Raw genomic sequence first — 19,785 nt, forward strand, 5'->3', positions numbered from 1 at the left:
AGGGGGGGGTTCGATATTCGTTACGTAATTTAAGAAGAGGGGTCTTTCCATTTGTTACTCTTTGTTACGAGGGGGAGGGTGGAGTCCAAAAAGTGGTTTTTCTGCGTTACGTAATTTTTTAACAATCCCTTTGCAATTTGGTTTTATGCGCGCGACGCTGCGAGGCCAAATGTTTGGAGTAAAAAATAGCGTAATCACGCAAAGATATTTTCAAATCTTCATACCACCGAAAAATATCTTCCCGGTAGTCAAGTGAGGTTTGGCTTCGTTCCACTATACGAGTACAACCGGTGAGAAAGTTATCATACTCCAACAAAGAGGAATTAAAAGCCCAAGTTCCCGGCCCTCTCGGAGAACCAGACAGATCAACTTGCACTATGAGGGCTTTATAATCAGAAAAGTGAGAAACCATGTAGGTGCAACGAGATAAAAGCGCTAGTTCGGGTCACCGAACGAAAAAGTAGTCTATTCGGGAGAATAAATATCGCCCAAAAACAAATCCAGCCCGCGAATATTCAAATTTGCGGGGCGCCGGTCCATTGAAGGGTTCATGACATCATTAAGATCGCCAAAAATAAAAGGCCGATGAAGCGTACTACAAATATTGGCGATTTCTTTAAAAAAGGTCGAACGGGAGGCTGCGTCATTTGGAGCGTAAACATTAATATAGTCGATACAGGTATCATATATTTCCAATGAGGTCAATAAAAAACGCCCCGTATTTTTATGTACCACCCGGCGGGGTAAGACATCTATTCCTGGCCGTATTAAAGTTGCAACACCGGAAAAACCTCCATTATTTAAATCCAGGTCAATAAAAACTTTACCTCTAAAATACGTTTTAAACAGAGCTACATGTTCCGGGAGCCAGTGGGTTTCTTGTAAAAAAAAACGAGATCATAGTCCTTTATAAAAGCTATTACATGTTCCATTTTCGTCTTATCACGCAATCCATTAACATTTAGCGATAAAAAACGTAACGCCATATTAATTATGCCGTGTTGGGATCTACCAAAACTCCATCAGACTGCAGCCTTCCAGACCCCATGGGGTCAGAGTCGTCAACAGGAGGCAAATTGGGCGAAGGGGCAAGCTTACCGGTCGGTCGGGCGGGAGGACTTAAGAATAGAAGAACTCTTTCGGCGATGCCGATACGAAATGACGTCACCGTCATCCGTTGAATGTTGACGCTTGCTGTTAGGCCTACCGCTCTATTTAACTTTGGAAAAACGATTAATTATCGAAGCATCCGGTTTACTAACACCCACGTCGGCCGTATCCTGTGGCGCAACGCCCTCTGACTTATCAGCGGAATTATCATTACCAGCCCGCTGAGGACAATTACGAACGGTGTGGCCCTGTTGCTCGCAACCGAAACAAACAAACTTAGGACAGTCCTTGTATATGTGATCGGAAGCCAAACACCCGTTACAGACCGGGCCTTGGCGATCATGCTGGACTTCGTAAAAGGACTCCATACCATCATGTCCTTAAGTTTAATGCGATAGGGAAGTGACGAAACCCCTTCCAGTAACGCCACCTTCACCCGTCGAACTCCCGTGTAAATATTCTTCTTACTCTTCGCCCATACGAGCTCTCCCTTTAACTCACAGCCCATACTTCACAATTTCTCCATCAAAGCCTCGTCAGCAACAAATTCCGGTAAACCAAAAAAAGAGGCTACCACTACCTTAACAGCAACATTCGACACGGCATAGACTTCTTCGTTAATATCAATTCCCTGCAAAACGCAGTCCTCGGCGTCCTTGACAGAGACAAACGTGACAAAAAAAAGCTCCTGTAGTTGGAACCACCGACGAGATGGCCTCCAACCCAAAAGCCAGGTGGATCGCCGTGATAACATCATCTTCTGTTATATCTTGGTAAGCATAGGTTAAAAAGTTAGAGCGTTTAAAAATATCCATCCTGGATTTCAGACGAAAACCCAGGAGGGCAAGGAAGCAGAAAAAAGAAATTGCGCGGATTAGTAAATTATAAATAAACAAACCAAATATTAGAAAAATAACCGAAACTAAGGCTTAGCGAGCAGGCGAGGAGAGCAAAGAAAAACGAACCGCACTCTCCAAATAACCAAACGCGAAAAAATGTCAAACAAAGATTATAGAAAACTTAACCCTGAAAGCACCACTGAGATTTGAACTCTGGATCTCCTGTTTACTAGACAGGCGCTTTAACCAACTAAGCGACGGCTCCACGGTTCACACCGTTGAATCCAAGATTTTAATAAGATATCAAGTGAAGGTATTAGAACACATTTACCTGAAGGCACCGCCGAGATTCGAACTCAGGATCTCCTGTTTACTAGACAGGCGCTTTAACCAACTAAGCCACGGCTCCACGGTTCACACAGTTGAATCCAAGATTTTAATAAAATATCAAGTGAAGGTATTAGAACACATTTACCTGAAAGCACCGCCGAGATTCGAACTCATGATCACTTGTTAACTAAACAGGCGCTTTAACCAACTTAGCCACGGCGCCACGGTTCACACGGTTGAATCACAGATTTTAATATAATATCAAGTGAAGATATTAGAACACATTTACCTGAAGGCACCGCCGAGATTCGAACTCAAGATCCCCTGTTCACAAGACAGGCGCTTTAACCAACTAAGCCACGGCGCCTGGGTTCACATAGTTGAATCACAGATTTGAAAAACATGTCAAGCAAAGATAAAAAAACATTAACCTGTAGGCACCACCGAGATACAAACTCAGGATCTCCTGTTTACTAGACAGGCGCTTTAACCAACTAAGCCACGGCGCCACGTTTTTTACCGGTTGAATCACAGATTTAAAAAAACGTCAAGCGAAGATTATAGAAAACTTAACCCTGAAAGCACCGCTGAGATTTGAATTAACGACCTAATGTTTACTAGACCGGCGCCAAATACAACTTAGCCACGGCGCCATGATTCAACCGGTTGAATCACAGATTTGAAAAAAATGTCAAGCCAAGGTTATAGAAAACCTACAACCCTGAAGGCACCGCCGAGATACGAACTCAGGATCTCCTGTTTAATAGTCAAGCGGTTTAACCAATTAACGCACAGTGCTGTAGTTCATATGGTTGAATCACAGATTTGAAAAAAATGTCAAGCGAAGATTATAGAAAAACCTAACCCTGAACGCACCGCCGAGAATCGAAATCAGGATCATCGGTTTACTAGACCGTCGCTTTAACCAACTGAGCCCCGGCGCCACGATTCAACCGGTTGAATCACAGATTTGAAAAAAATGTCAAGCGAAGATTACAAAAAACCTAACCAAGAAGGCACCGCTGAGATTCGAACTCAGGATTATCTGTTTACTAGACCGTCGCTTTAACCAACTGAGCCACGGCGCCACGATTCAACCGGTTGAATCACAGATTTGAAATAAATGTCAAGCAAAGATAAAAGAAACACATTTACCCGTCGGCATTTCCGACATTTGAACTTAGGATCTCCTGTTTACTAGACAGGCGCTTTAAACAACAAAGCCACGGCGCCACGGTTCACACGGTTGAATCACAGATTTGAAAAAATGTCAAGCGAAGGTAATAGAACACATTTACCCGAAGGCACCGCCGAGATTTGAGCTCAGGAATTCCTGTTTACTAAACAAGCGCTTTAACCAACTAAGCCACGGCGCCACGGTTCACACGGTTGAATCACAGATTTGAAAAACATGTCAAGCAAAGATAAAAAAAGATAAAACATAGTACTATTTAGTTTTGATATTGCGAGATATTGCAAAATATATCGTTCAAATATATTCATACTGATATCAATCACTTTTCGTGTTAGGATTGGGCTGAACAACTACACTCCGAAATTTTGGCTGCCGGAGTTTCCGAGTATGAAATCGCTATAAGCAAGGGCCACGTCGATGCTGATGGAGTGGCGTGGATAAAAGTGATAGCTGATGGAAGTTGGGTGCAACGGTCGTATAATGGAATGTTTATGGCAAACTCCGGGGCAGGCGCTATAATTGGAGCTGAAACCAATAAACTACTTTTCCTTGGTGGATGAAACAAATATTGTAGCATTTGTTTCATGGCAAAAAAAAAGGGTATTGAGGTACGGGGTTACGTTATACGCCATAAATAAAGAAGGGGCATCCATGGCCAAGCATCTGAGTAAAGCGCGAATAAAGCGCCTTTCTTTATGCGCCAGAGCGGATATAAGATACAACTGCATCAACAAAAAATCTGAACAAGATTTGATCTACGACCTTAGAAATGGCCCCCATCACGTTTATGGAGACCACGCAAAATGTAAAGAGTACTACTGCAACCCATTAAAAGATGGAAAAAAGAGCACCAACGTGAATCAATTCAAAGATTTATTTACTAGTCTAATTTTGAAAATACAAACCGCTGTGGGAAATAGAATATCTTCCGCAGACATGGAGTAAGGGCGATTGAACGAAAGTAACGCCTTGGCCGATTACCAAAGGAAAACTGGTGAAGTCATAACTTCAAACAGATTGTTTGTTGATACGGAATTCGGATATCTGGCAGCCACTCCAGACGGAATTATAGAAAACAATTGCGGTATCATAGAAATAAAATGCCCTGAACGTGCAAAGAACAAACCATTTAAAAAATTAATCGAAGAAGGTGCGGACTTTTGTTGCGCAATTGATAAAACAGGCGAAATCAAACTAAAACGAACCCATAACTATTACTTCCAAATTCAGGGGCAAATGAAAATAACTGGCAAACGTTTTTGTAATTTTGTTTTATGGAGTCCCGGTGAAATCAACATTGAACGAATTGAATTTGACAAAGAGTTTTGGGACACTAAAATGAAAAATAAACTATCAAGCTTTTATTATGAAGGGCTTTTGCCAGAATTGGTTGACCCGCGTAGTCATAGAAGCTTGGAAATGTAGTTCAAGCTTTGAAAAATAAAAATAAAACTCCAAAACGGTCAGCGAAATCAGATATTCTACTAAAAATAAGTAAAGTAATAACTTTGTTAGAAGAAATACGATTTATGATTTACTAGTGTAATAAATCATTTTAATTTTAAACATCTTTTCAATCTTGTATATATAGTTTTTGTCATTTTTATACATGTTTTTCCCCCATGGTGTATACTGCTTCTTCCTTTGTAAATATTGTTTTCCCGTTGTCTAAATTTAAAAATATATTAGCGAAATGACAGAAAAATTATGTAAAACGTCGCACACTTACTGTTAGTATTTCCATTTCCCAATGCACAGGTTTTTACCCTTTGGGTATTGCTATTTTTGTTCAATGTATAGAAACAGTTTGTAATAATATTTGTTTCGACAATATAAACTGAGTATAGTATATTATATTACATTTATTTTATATAAATAGACGTATGGATCAGCCTGATTCACTGTCATTCCAAGTTATTTTATTTCAATTTTTTCGGGCGCTCATCAAACTATTTTCACTACTTCAAACTTCTACGCAAATATTCACAATTTGAAGAATCGTGTACACGAAACCAAATCAGGTAAAAATCATAAAAGCAGTCTTCCTTCGCCCCCCCCCCCCCCCCCCAAGAGGGGACAAAAACTATCAGTCGCTTTATTTTACAAAGAAGACTTACTCTACGGCTATCAATCACTTATCGGCGGCGCGAGTACCAGAAAATGTAGGGTTCGGTACCCGACTACGCGTGGAGCCTATTCCCCCTCTCTCTCTTTTACGTATTTCGCACTAAAATTTTTCGATACCCTGGCGGACTTTTAAGGAACTAAAGTTGCCTTTAGGTTAACCTTAAATAAAAATTTGTCAAGATTAAAAAATAGAAACGCTATTCCTCTAATGTGTCTAAAAATTTCAAAAATATTAAATAGAAACTACGGTGTTAAGAATTAAAATTCGTTTTAAATTCTCCTGTTTTGGTTTAAATACTATTAATTCTTGGCTTAAAATAAAATCATAAAAAAATGATAAACGAGTAGAGCGCAAAAAGACGGTTATGTAGATATATTTCAGTATCAGAAAAATAGTTTCCAAATACGTTTTATAAGACTTTTAAAAAGATGCGATTTTGGAAACAAGAAGGTCAGGACTCCTTTAGGTTAACCTTAATGGCTTCAAAAGTCACTCGATGACTTAGGCCTAAAGTGGTGCCTTGAGTATCAGTCTAGCTGGTTGTTATTATAATCTGTGATTCAACCCGTTGCCTACGTTATTTTCAAGGACCGTGCACGCTCCCATTAGAGGGGGATACAATATCGCGGCTTGTTTTTTCATTTTGTTTGCTACAGATGGCGCTCTTAATCACTTCTTTTTGAAATCGTAAAATAAGGGGTCTTCTATAAATTTCCAAAATTATATAAGGGATGGTTTACAAAAATTTGGCTGTACTAAAATTAGGAAAAATAAGCAAGATAAAATATACAGCTGAAATAAACTTAATTATACAAATTTAATAAATTGACAGCTATTTTATTTTATTTTTAGTTTAAATCAATTTAAAACCAAAAATTTAAACTTTCCGAGACAGAGGATAATTAGGATATCGTTTAAAACTTTTATTTTTACCTTTAAACAGTTAAAAACTAAACTTTTAAACTTTCTTAACTTTATGCGACAGAGGATTTCCTTTAAAAGCTTTCTTTTTCTCCATTACATCAGATATATCACGAGCGTGATTATATAAGAGGTCTAATATATTTTTCTAGTAACAATTTTGTTACTTTGTCATTGTCACATGAACAACTTAATGGTTTTTTAAAGTACGGATAAATGACTTCTAAATATGTACTGAGTACATAGACCTGAGGAAATATATCTAGGGAATGTTTAATGAATGCCGTGACTTCTACTAGCAAGTTAATTAACAGTCTGCTGGGATACTTGAGTCCCCCATTGTCTTGCTCTCGTATTAAAGTAATAAGAGGTGAATCTGAAGCCGGCTGTATTAGCTTCTCCAGACACTCCCAGCACTCAGAATTTTCTGCAGCAACTTTAACTATATACCCTCCAATCAAAGCGGTTGTGCAATTTTGAATGATAGTCATACACTTATCTTAAATTGAAAATAATTAATATGTGTAATAATAAGTTTGAATATAAAATGAAACACTATTACCAGTTTTAGTTATTTTCTCCATTCTTGAAAGAGTCCCTAGCAAACCGGATGTTAATTTAGTTTTTACATCTCTAGCCATCGCTTTGACTAACATATCTCGTTCTTCGGATGAAATGGAAGTTGCCATCCTTGGTATTTTTTCAGCGTTTGAGGAGCTTGCTATTTTTACAAAAAGAAATTAAGATACAATAGTATTTATACACATTTTCAGTGGCGTAGACAGGGGGGGGTTTCCGGGTGCAGACCTCCCCTTGGGCCTACCTTTCACTGTACTTAAGTACCACCCCCTTCTCAACCCCCCCTTGACGAATTTCTGGCTACGCCACCAGAGGCGTATCTAGGGTATGGCAGCCATGGCGCGTGCCATGGGCGCAACTCGACGGAGGGCGCCAAATTACGTTTTAATTTTTTTTGGCGGTCTGCTTTGGTGTTGTGTTTTAGGTTTTTTTAATGTTTATATTTCCGTTATATATATCTCTAAGATGAGATTAGATTCAGGTAGCTTTCTAGAAAAATGCCTGGGGCCAAAGAAGGTTGTGTGAACTTGCTTTGCTAAGTATCGAGAGAGAACAAATGGAAAACAGACTTCGACGATATTATTGACAAATTTTCGTCAATCAAAGCAAGGAAGGTAACACTATAAGTTGGTTACGAATTACACAATATTTCTTGTACAATTAAAGATTATAGTTATTAAAAATTAACTTAAGTTTAACTTATATTCAATTTCATATAATTCGGACCACCTGGGAAGGGGCGCAATTTCTATGGTTTGCCGTAGGTCAAATTTTCCTAGCTACACCACTGTACGCCACCACATTTTTATTATCCGTATTAAGATTTGTTACCAGAAATTTTAGCCTTATGACTTCTGCTGCAATTAGAAGAGTTTGATGCCTTTGAAATTCCAATCTTTAAGTAATGTTCAATGCTAAGAGTACAAGATCGAACATCCAGGGCATCATTTCGTCATTTTTTCTTCCAGAACCCCTTATATGGCTATAAGCTTGTTCAATCGCATTGATCGAGAGTTTTCTCGTAAACACATAGTTAAATCCACCTTCCAACAGATGTTTTACTAGTCCTACTGTTGATTTTGTGGTTATCTGAAGGGATTCGTAGGTTTCATCAGTCAATCTTTCTGTTTTGATAGTAGCGTTTCTGAATTATATCAATGAATGGAAGAAACTCTTCAACAAGCCAATCTAGCCTTGCATCTTTAATATTTTGAAAAGCGAGCTTATTTTGATTTCTTGTATAAATTGCAGACATTATGAATCTCCCACCAGGTTCTTACCATTTCCATGAAAAAGATGAATGCGTTCAAATCTTCGATTTCTTTGGGATCAGCCATGCCAAGCGTTAGTAGGGTTCTTAACGCGGCTGTTACAGGTTGCGAAAACACTTGTACCGCTCTTAGTACGTTCATTTTTTCAAAACTACTTGGATAAAGGACTTTTCGAGTTAGACACCTAACTGGTTTTACAACATGTCCTTTTTGCATTTCGTATAATCTCTTAACGAACTTTGATGAAATTTCCAATCCAATAAAAGCCATTAGCCTGGCCAAAAACTGAGAGCGAATATTTTTAATAATATGGCTCTGATCGAAAGCAATTAAAAGCTTCCCTGTCAATACCAAGATAATGTCGAATTTCGTGGCTTAAATTTCCGTTACCAAAGACTTTGAAGGCTGCGGTGTTTGTTTTAGCATTATCAGATACTAAACGTAGAATTATAAACCCACTCGCTTCAACTGCCTTCATTACTTCAAAGGTTAGCTTGTGTAGCTGTTTACCATCTAAATTCGAGGTGTAAAAATATGCTACTGGTAATCTAAAGTTTGTTGAGAGGCCTTGAAAAATATAACAAAGTAGATGGGTGGCCAACTTTTCACATTCGCCTTCCTTTTTCTCAATAGATTCACTGGTTTTCCCAAAGAATCGATCCAAATTTTTGTCATATATCATTCTTGGTTTGATCGCCATTTCATCAAACATAAGTGATCCTAACCGTTCGATATCATTGATGGTTTTTGCAAATTCAGCTGTTAATCTCTCTTTAACATCTTTGGTAATACCATTTTCTCCAGAGGAATGTCCTAGGAAACGTTTCAGTGTTACCTTATGCGGTAAATGTAAGATATCAAGTTCTCTAATGAAATTGTACGCTGCATATGATTTTTTAAAAATTAAACAACAATTTCTCAGAGTAGATTGTTCATAAGGCATGCTTTTTTCCCAAATGCCAGTATTTGTTCAATTAAAAATTTGGCTTTTACATTATCATCATTCCCAGCTTCTAAGACGTTACGAAACTGAACTTCTTCCTTACTTCCATAATTTTGCTTGTTTTTTTTTAAAGTGGTTGTCAAATTGCCAACTTGTTTCTACAAATTTTCTATTTTCTTCTTAAGCTTGTAAATTAATTTTCCCTGTTTCCGAGTTGATATTTTAGATTTTCTTGTTCGAACTGGGACTGAGGCTTGCGTTGATGCATTATTGACAGTTTTCTTTAAATGGTTGACCAGATAGAGAATTTTCAGTCAATTTAGGAGGTAATGGCGGTGTCGCAATTTCATAGGAACTATTTTCTTTGGTTTGTTGACTATTTTCCGTAATTTCAGAAGGTAACGAGTGAGAGAATGTTTCATAGGAACTATTTTGATTTCCAATAGGGAGAGATTCGAGCATTTCAGACTTTTTATTATTTATTTATTTAATTTAGGTGGTTGACCATGTAGGCAACGCTCAAGTGTCTTAGGTGTATAAGGAATTTGACGTTCTCTTTAGGTGTGGATGTAGTATGCCTTATGAAGTTAAGATTCAATTCCAAATGTTGAGAAGCGTTTACAATTGTATCAGAGTTTCCTTTATCAGTGCAGAGCCACCTAAGCCTGTCTCTAGCACTTTGAAAGGTTTTGTTGGTGTTTGTAATAGGAGACAGTATAATTCTTCTTTGATGGGATAAACTTGATTTTTCAGGTACTTTAGGTTTTTGGACGGTGAAATTTCATTTCCATTTATCACAGTTGGTACAACATTTGCTTGAAGCTGTTTCCTACTTTGGCACGACAAGCTGAATGCTGATTCACTCAAATGTTGGCTAAACACCTTTGGATTACCTCCTTCCAGTGGCGGATTATCCAATAGGCTGAGTAGGCTTAAGCCTACGGGCCCGGAGGATAAATGGGCCCGGTAGGATTTTTCTAGAAGGCCCTCGAGAATAAATAATCCACAGTTAACGCAAAATATAAAAATATTTAATCTTTTAGTTGGAAAAAAATTATTGAAAATTTATCCAAACACAAATTTTTGTAATAGCGCTTCTTACTGATTGTTGGATTTCATTTCAACAACCGCCGCTAAGATCGTCTGTATTATCTTCGTTTTGTAGTAAAGCCGGATACATGAAAACGTTATTTTTTGGATAATACTACTCTGCTTAATAATTTTATCTATATAGTATAAACCAAGCATTTATTTTATGTGTGTATCCTGTTGTTCTCAAAATTGGGTAAAATTAATTAAAATAATACTTTGCGAGTAGCCACGAAATAATAACGGACCTGAACAGTACGGATCGGGGTCCGAGTCCGAGTCCATCACCAATGAGGCGGTTATTTTCTTGACCAATTTTGATATATTATAATATTTGATTTATTGAATGACTGATTGACTGTGATAAACTGTGCGCTGTTCATAAAACTTAAGGCAAGTGCCAATCAAGGCTGGATTAGAAATTCTAATTTCTGACTCGAGTTGTCTGTGCGACCCAAATAGCAAGAAAAATAATTTCGCTGCTTCTGAGACGAATTCAGTTAAGGTGTGCTTTGTCAATGGTCAGTTCTTCATCATGTATCATCAGATTTTTATAAGAAAGTTTAGTATCGTACAAAGTACAGTCTGTTACAAAAGTCTTCGACAAAGGGAGTTTTTGCATTTATCTTAAAGTTTCTCGAAACGTGTAAACTATAGAAAAATGAAACCATAAGCAATTTTTAATCCTTTTTTTATTTCCTTTCACGTGGAGTTGTAGTGTTTTGCAAAGCGATAATAGTTACGGCGGAAACGCCAGATGTCGTTTTTGACAACTTTTCAAATATTGGAGTTACGCCCCTGAAACCGGCATTTTCGGATTAAGGGTGGTTGATTCATATTTAGAAAGTGTCACTGCCATTTTTCTACCACCAACGGTTGAGGAGCTATAGCCGGTGGCAATTTTCGATTCCATTTGGGAAAAACTGAAAGACGTCAAATATCACATGTGGCATTCCCCCGATAATACGAGCTTTTCAACAACAATTAACATTGTATAGGAAAAGAGACGAGCTTATATAGAAGCAATGGAAGTTGAAAATAGGTGTAGAAAATTGTAATTACTGGTTTTGCATCCTTTCCTCGAGTGAATGTCTTTTTTTACCATATTTTGATAGACACAGTGACTAAAAGTTATAACATTGAAACAATGGCAAGTGTCATACTAATAGAGATTATGTTACTTGTTGTAAAAACGAATTTGGCTGAATCGGTTGAGGGGATAAAAGGCGGAAACCATTTGTTACACCAGTTATTATAGTTTTCTTAACAATTTTTTTAATTTCATTGCTTCCATTCTCGTAACTTTTCCTATCAAATATTAATTGTTGTTGAAACGCTCTGCATTATCGGGGGAATGCCACAGGTGATATTTGACGTCTTTCAGTTTTTCCCAAATGGAATCGAAAATTGCCACCGGCTATAGCTCCTCAACCGTTGGTGGTAGAGCAATGACAGTGACACTTTCTAATTTTGAATCAACCACCCTGAATCCGAAAATCCCGGTTTCAGGGGCGTAACACCATTTTTTGAAAAGTTTTCAAAATCGACATCTGGCGTTTCCGCCGTAACTATTATCGCTTTGCAAAATACGACAACTCCACGTGAAAGGAAATAAAAAAGTATTAAAAATTGCTTGTGGTTTCATTTTTCTATCGTTTACACGTTTCGAGAAAATTTAAGGTAAATGCAGAAACTTCCTTTGTCGAAGACTTTTGTAACAGACTATACAACCATAAATGCTTAAACGAATAATATCAAAACCGCCGCGGCAAGTTTCCCAAGGTCAAGGGGCCCCTAATAAAGCTAAGCCTAAGGGCTCGAGTGGTAGTTAATCCGCCACTGCCTCCTTCATCTAATTTTTGTTAATATTTGTATACATATCACTGTTCCTTATTGAAAATATCACAGACACCAATTTTCGTCTCAAAATCTCATATTTAGGAAACGCATGGAAGCTGACATTTACAGGTTCATCCTCCCCACTTTTCTTCAATTTCTTAAATTTCTCGCCATAGGTTGAATTTTCACTTGCTTTGAAATTTGGAACAATACATATCCTAGGCAATAGACATTTTTTGAAATAAGTTAACATTAAGCCTTTGTTGTAATATTTTAGTAGAATATTTAAGCTTTAAAATGAGAGTTATGCCATAATTTCTGGTTTAGATAAAACCATAAAGTTAGAACGTTATAGAATAAAATAATAAATAAATTAAAATATTAACATATTAAAAAACGAAATCAAAATCAAATTACCTTCCTTAACGATTGCTAGCATCAAAGCTTTCGAAGGAAAAATTACCAACGTTCTGCGCATTGCAACACGTGGTTCAATACCTTGAAAAATCGCCCGCGAAATAGACCATTTTAAACTATCAAGGTCGAGAATGAAGTGATTCGGAGCGCGCCAAGCGGTGAAACCTTGCGAACTAAAATGTCGTAAAAATAATCGCGGAAAAATAGGCCGAACGGGCCTTGATAATAACGTAGGCAACGTTCAACCGCAAGATTTGTGGCGCCGTGGCTTAAGGCTCATTCACACTATCCAACTTTGGTCAGCTGACAAGCTGCCCGATTTTTGTCTGACCGACCAGTCCGGTAACGTGAATGCTTCACCTGATAAGATTTTTGTCGGGGAAGCTTCCGACTTTGAATCGGGAAGAGAGGCGATTAAAATCAGGCAGACTAGCTAGTCAGGTGACAGCAGCCAATAGAAACCGAGAAAAAGTGACTTTAATGTGATCACGTGTGAAATCGCAGTGAGCGGACGACGTTAAATTTAGGTTTTTTTTAATAAACGTTTCGACGTATTGATCCTTGTGTGAGAAAGTTTGATAGTAAAAGAAACCGTAAGTTTTATAACTATTTCTTTCCCTTTTTAATTATAACAAAATTAATCTAGTTGTTCGTTCTTTTTTCACCCTTTGTTTATTTACGATCAAAACAATACCTAATAAAGCAATTTTCTTGTTTTCATCAGACTCCATATTTACTATCACTCAAAACAATAAATTTAACCAACCACAATATTGAGCCAAAGCCAACAGTCCTCATCAGACAGCTTCTACCTAAATTTACTTTCTCTGATTGGTTAATGATATATAAACGATCTCATGCGTCTAACGTTCGAACAAAACTACCCGACAAAAGGCATCCAACACCAAGCTGACGAGTTGTATAGTATGAACGCGAAAGCTGACCTGACTAGTCGGGCTTTACATTTTTTTTAAATCTGTGATTAAACCGCTTGAAATCGTGGCGCCGTGGCTTAGTTGGTTAAAGCGCCTGTCTAGTAAACAGGAGAACCTGAGTTCGAATCTCGGCGGTGCCTTTAGGGTTAGGTTTTCTATAATCTTCGTTTGAAATTTTATTTAAATCTGTAATTAAACCGCTTGAAATGTGGCGCCGTGGCTTAGTTGGTCAAGAGGAGTCTCGCTTGAGATTTTCTAGAGCGCGGTTGCCAATTTTTCCGCTCCGTTTTTCTAGTCTCTTTTGGCGTTTAAGCCTAGGCTTAATGTTTATTTTAAATATATTTGCTTTTCTATAATCCCAGTTTATTGAGTTGTTTATTAATTTTAATTTTTGACCCTGCATTGCAGGGTCTAAAACCCCTTTAACTAATTTTAATTATGGAAGTTTTACGACGTACGGTTTTCGTCGCTTCTGAAGATGATTTTAAAGAGCATTTTAGTTTGGATTCCTATTCGTCAGCGGTCGCTACTTTGGGTGGCTTTTTCGTCACATTTATAACATTGGAAGATGCGGATACTTGCGTTGAACATGGAGATAGGATGCGTAGAATGTGTCGTTACGAAGGTTGGGAGCAGCGAAGTTTTGATGACGTTATCTGGTCTACCAGAATTTGTCACTGATGAAGCGGTGAAAGATAAGTTTGTCAGCATGAAATGCGAGGTAAAGTCTGACGTGATGTGGGCGCGGGAAAATGGGAAATATTACGGTCAAAGGTCGCTAAAAGTGTCATTACCGGAAGGTGTGTCAAGTTTGCCTTATACTATTCGTATTCGTGATGTCTTGGGTCTTGAAACTAATTACCGTCTCCGCCACGACCGTCAGGTCAAGGTCTGTAACAAATGTTTTTCCAGATCTCGCCAATGCCCCGATTTTCATTGTCGAAAGTGCGACCTTCAAGGTCACGGAATCCGTCAATGTCCAGAATGGGAGAAGGGCGCCCAAGTCAACGAAAAAGTGGGCTACGCTGTTGTTCATGACTTGCCGATGGATCAGGGGGAAGTGGTTTATCCTCACATTCCACCCGACAGGGATGCGGGTACTCCTGATGAAATGGCTGATAAAGGACCCTCCTCAATTTTATCGTTAAGCGCGGCTAAGAGACCAATTTGTACTATTACGACACTATAAATTCCAGGGGGGTTTTAGGGGAGTCGTGGAGATTGGAAGGGAGGGAAGATTCAAAAAGTTCCAAATGTAACCTTGAGAATCTGACCCACGCACTAAACTCGAGGGAAATTTAAATACCATTTCCCCGTGCCGTATGTATCGAATTTATTTGTTCGGGATCCTTAGTGTCGGTATTGTCACAGAGTAGGTAAATGAAATCAATTGAAGTTATGCAAAAATAGAACTCTTGGTTTATTATTGGACTTATAGTGACAACAGATTCAATTATGGTAATTATATAAACATTGGTAATTATTTGTAGATAATTAATACTTAATGGCTATGACGGGCTCCTTGGGGTGTACAATGATTATAGTAGGGGTAACTTTGGATTGGTAATTAATTAAGTAGATTGGCTATGGTTGGCCGCATCTTTAAGTTAAATTTATACAAAATACACTTTAGAATAAATAACAAAAGAATGGAAAAATAACAATAGTTTAAAAAGTACTTATCGTTCTTCAAGTAACCGTCCTTAAACCAAGGAACGAACCGCACATAATTCTCTTCACCAAGAATTATCACGAAAAACCACGAATCCGACGCGAAATACCCGCACAAATACCGTGCACTTTAACCTTCACGTCGAACTGCGTCACCGGATGCTATATACCACATCCTGATCATTAAAAACTTGAAGACACGATTGAAACAAATTAAAGAAAAAACTCAATTTTGTCCAAAGCTGACTTGGCTTTATATACTAGATAAATAGATGACCCCTTATCTTATCGGGGTGTGTAAATAACTAAAAAAAGTTACGGGGCTGCCAGATTAGGCCAGAGAAACGAAATGAAACAAAAAACAATATATGAATGGTCCCTAGATGGCTATACTGAGGGAAAAAATGATAAAAAGTAGAAAAATAACAAGATGATCACTCCCGAAAGTTAACGGGTCGTGATAGTACTTCCACTGGTAGTGACGATGGTGTCCGCCCCACTGGCTATTTGTCTTTTCCCGCCTCGACTAGTAAATCGTCAAATTCTAAAAGGCTCCGTGACAATAAAACTTTTGAGAAGGCCATCGCTATCAGGCGGTTTGGTTCGTGGGAATAGCTTCGAGGCCAGGATTCTCCTAATTTTCTACTTTTTCGCGTACAAAGGACAAACATTTTGTCAGATATTTATATACCGATTCCCTTGGGATGTCAAAGCATTTCTTAGATACTTGTGAATTCACCATATTGCCTAGCGATATCTTCTAGATCAAGGACGAGTGACCAACAGCCACAGGCAGCTGCAAGAGAGCCCTACTTCTGACAGTCACACCTGCCACGTGATATATCTACATGTATATGATCACGACGTCAGCGTCCCTTGGACTGATACAACGCTTGGACATTACCCCGACCACTACAACACCAAATCAAGTATTTTCATTGGACATGAAGAAGTTTGAAAACCCGCAAGACTCACCTCAGCGTCTTATTCAAGAATTGCAAGATATCTTTAGTCCCATTGGGGGTCTTCCAGGCCGGTATGCTCTTAAATAACGCCGAGATGCAAAACCAGTTATGGTTACTCCACGCAGTGTCCCTTATGCCTATCGTTACCCGCTGAAACTCGAGCTCAAACGGATGATCGACCTCAACATAATCCGCCCAGTTACGGAGCCTACTGAATGGGTACATGCCATGGTCATTGTTCCAAAGCCAGACGGAACTATTCGAATCTGTCTCGATCCACGCAATCTCAATGCCGTTTTAATTGGAGATAACTTTAAGCTGCCAGTGTCACAAGAACTATTCATCGAATTGAGCGGCAGTGTGCTTTTCAGTGTGTTGGATGTGTCTGCCGCATTTTGGTAGATTCGTTTAATTGAAGAAAGCTCACTGTTGTGTACTTTTGCTACCATATATGGACGATTTTGTTATCTCTCTCTTCCCTATGGTATCAAGTCGGCTTCAGAAATCTTCCAACGCTACATGAACACCATTTTTGAGGCAATTCCAAGGCATTTTATATCTATTGATGACCATTTGATAGCAGCACGTAATACAGCGGAACACAATGCAATTCTACAAGTTGTCCTAACCAAAGCACGTGATTCCGGAATAAAGTTTAGCAACAGGAAACTTCAACTTGCTCAGCCTGAGGTGATTTATCTTGGCCACATCATTTCTAAGGTTGGCATTCGCATTCATCCTGACAGAATAGCAGTCATACAAGCTATCAAACCTCCCACTACGAAGAAGGAACTTGTTTTAAACAAAAACGTCTTCCAATTTTATTTCTAGACTTATAAACTCTCAACAAAATCTAGTTTAGTCTTTGCATCTAACTAAACAACAGTCACGAGCATGAACTTTGTTTTTGAAATACTATCGAAGGGCAGATAACTAAAGCCATTAAGGCATGCTTAGGTGTTACCATTAATATTTATACTTTTCTAAGATAATTATTAATTTCATAATTTGCTTGAAAAATTTACTAACTTTCTTATTGACAGTCTCTAATTTCATAACAAGGTTTCCCAATGGTTAAAATAATAGACTTCCAGTGAATAAATGAAAGACAGAACAATCCGTTGTAGGGCGGGGACATCTGAATAAGAATCGATAAAACAGAAGTGCCCAATGAGTTGTTTGGCGTTGAATTAGAACTGCCATCGGCGGAAATAGTGTTAATGTTAAATTGTAACAGAAACCCTCCACATTCCATTAGAAGATAATCAGTGAACCAAAAGTGCACACAATGGGCAAGTGAGTAAGATCCCAAGAGAACCACGAATAATCTTGCTTTGCACCGGTCATTTTACTAGAATTCAGGAGCGAATCCGTGGTGCGAAGTTGAATTGGTTCAATCGAAATTTGAACGACCTTTTCGGAGTTTGGTAGTCTCCCGACAGCAAACCTTCTTAGAGGTTTGAACTCCGAAAACACTGTTGTACAAACTAATCCAACGCATTCTTTCGTGTACCGTGTTTAGAGCTGCTCCTAAGGAGGACACAGCGAATTTGAGAAATACGTGTTACCACTAACATAAAAAAAGAACTTCCTTCCAAAGCCAGATGTATGGTGCGGTTGCAATTCCCAATATTCATTTAAGTAATTCACAAAAACTCATTAGTACAAACTCTTCTTCGTATTTCAGGAGTATCCCCACGGTAGATCTGCAAATCGCCTTCGCGGACAAAATGTTTTTCTCCAGGATCAGGGTGGCAGCGGCCAAGTGGGAAGGCAGGCACCTACTCAAAGTGTGGTCAAAGATCGTCAATAACAGGATGTTCCAACTAAACATGGAAAAAAGGTACTCTCCATCAAGATACAATCGGAGCAGTAGACGGTTCAAAAAATGTACAGACAGTGGTTTTCCGAGGGAAATGTCCAGCGTCTTCAGAACTTTCAACACCATCTTCAGAATGTCCTCAGCCGTGCATACCCTGTCTCTAAAATGGGACAGATCTCTCAGTACGAGGTGAATCCCTTCTTCGTACTACTTACCAAAATCTGCGATTCAACAGCATAAACAGTGGTACCGTGGCTTAGTTTGTTATAGCACCTGTCTAATAAAAAGGATATACTAAGTTCGAAGTTCGACGGTGCCTTTTGTTTACCTATATTTTCTATAATCTTCGTATGACATTTTCCAAAATCTCTGATTCAACCGTGAGTTAGTTAGTTGAAGCGCGTGTTAAATAAAAAGAAGATCCTGAATTCGAATCTCGGCGGTGCCTTCGGGTATATGTTTTCTATAATCTTCACCTGATAATTTCCAATATATGTGATTTAGCCGAGACAACAGTGGTGACGTGATCTAGTTGGTTAAGCCGCCTGTTTAATGAACAGGTGATCTTGAATTCTAATCTCGGCGATGCCTCCCGTATTGTATTTCCTATAATCTTCGTCTTAAATTTTCCAAAATCTGCAATTCAACCGAGTGAAATGTGGCGACGTTGTTTAGTTGGTTTAAGCGCCTGTATAGTAAACATGAGATCCTGTGTTCAAATCTCGACGGTGCCTTCAGGTTTATGTTTTTTATAACCTTTACTTGATAATTTTCAATATCTGTGATTTCGCTAAACCAATTGTGGCGCCGTTGGTTGAACCACCTGTTCAGTTAACAGGCGACCTCGAGTTCTAATCTCGACGGTGTTTTCAGTGTTTTTTTTCTTTAATCTTCGCCTGACAATTTCGAGTATCTGTGATTATACCGCATTGACAGTGGCGCCGTGGCTTACTTGGTTAAATCGCCTGATCAGCTAACAGGATATCCTGAGTTCGAGTGCATTTGGATGTATGTTTTTTATAATCTTCGTCTGACATTTTCATTCGGTTGAATCACAGATTTTGGTAAATTTCAGACGAAGATTATAGGAAATAGAAACCCGCGGGCACCGACGATATTCGATTTCAGGATCTCCAGTTTAATAGAGAGGAGCTTTAACGAGCTTACCCACGGCGCCACATTTCATTTGTTTGAATCAAAGATTTGAGAAATGTTAGACGAAGATAATGGAAAATATAAAACCGAAGGTATCGTCGACGCTTGATCTCAGAATCTCCTGTTTACTAGACAGGCGTTTTAACCAACTAAGCCACGGCGCCACAGCCAATTCGCTTGAATCGCAGATTTTGTAAAAAAGGTCAAGCGAAGGTAATAGAACACATTTACCCGAAGGCACCGCCGAGATAAAAATTCAGGATTTACTGTTTACTACACAGGCGCTTTAAACAACAACGCCACGGTGCCACAGTACACTAGTTTGAATTGAAGTCTTAATATTCAGCTTTACGCTCGTTCTTTGAGGACCTAGATATGATCTGTTTTTTTTATGGGCCCTAATTATCATTTAGTTTCTTTACGGATCCATAATATATTGTGGCCTTATAGCGGGCCTTTGAATTGCTGATATTTAGTAACGGGCTTTTGCTTTCATGTGACCTAACAACGGGAACTCTATCTTATTTATCTCCGGTCTCCGGTAGCGGACATATGCTCAAAATGGATACAGCTTTT

At 38.6% G+C, this 19,785-nt stretch overlaps 3 non-coding genes across 3 annotated transcripts; 1 reads left to right on the forward strand and 2 right to left on the reverse strand.

The window, feature by feature from the left end:
• Positions 1-2,284: 2,284 nt before the first annotated feature.
• Positions 2,285-2,358, reverse strand: TRNAT-AGU (transfer RNA threonine (anticodon AGU)). The gene has a single exon. It is a non-coding gene; the product is annotated as a tRNA-Thr (tRNA).
• A 214-nt stretch (positions 2,359-2,572) lies between these two features.
• On the reverse strand, positions 2,573-2,646 carry TRNAT-UGU (transfer RNA threonine (anticodon UGU)). The gene has a single exon. It is a non-coding gene; the product is annotated as a tRNA-Thr (tRNA).
• An 11,016-nt stretch (positions 2,647-13,662) lies between these two features.
• On the forward strand, positions 13,663-13,736 carry TRNAT-AGU (transfer RNA threonine (anticodon AGU)). Its single transcript has one exon. It is a non-coding gene; the product is annotated as a tRNA-Thr (tRNA).
• The last annotated feature ends 6,049 nt before the right edge of the window (positions 13,737-19,785 follow it).

This window comes from Leiobunum rupestre, chromosome 7, assembly GCF_980474605.1.
Source record: "Leiobunum rupestre chromosome 7, qqLeiRupe1.1.hap1, whole genome shotgun sequence".
NCBI lineage: Eukaryota > Metazoa > Arthropoda > Arachnida > Opiliones > Sclerosomatidae > Leiobunum > Leiobunum rupestre.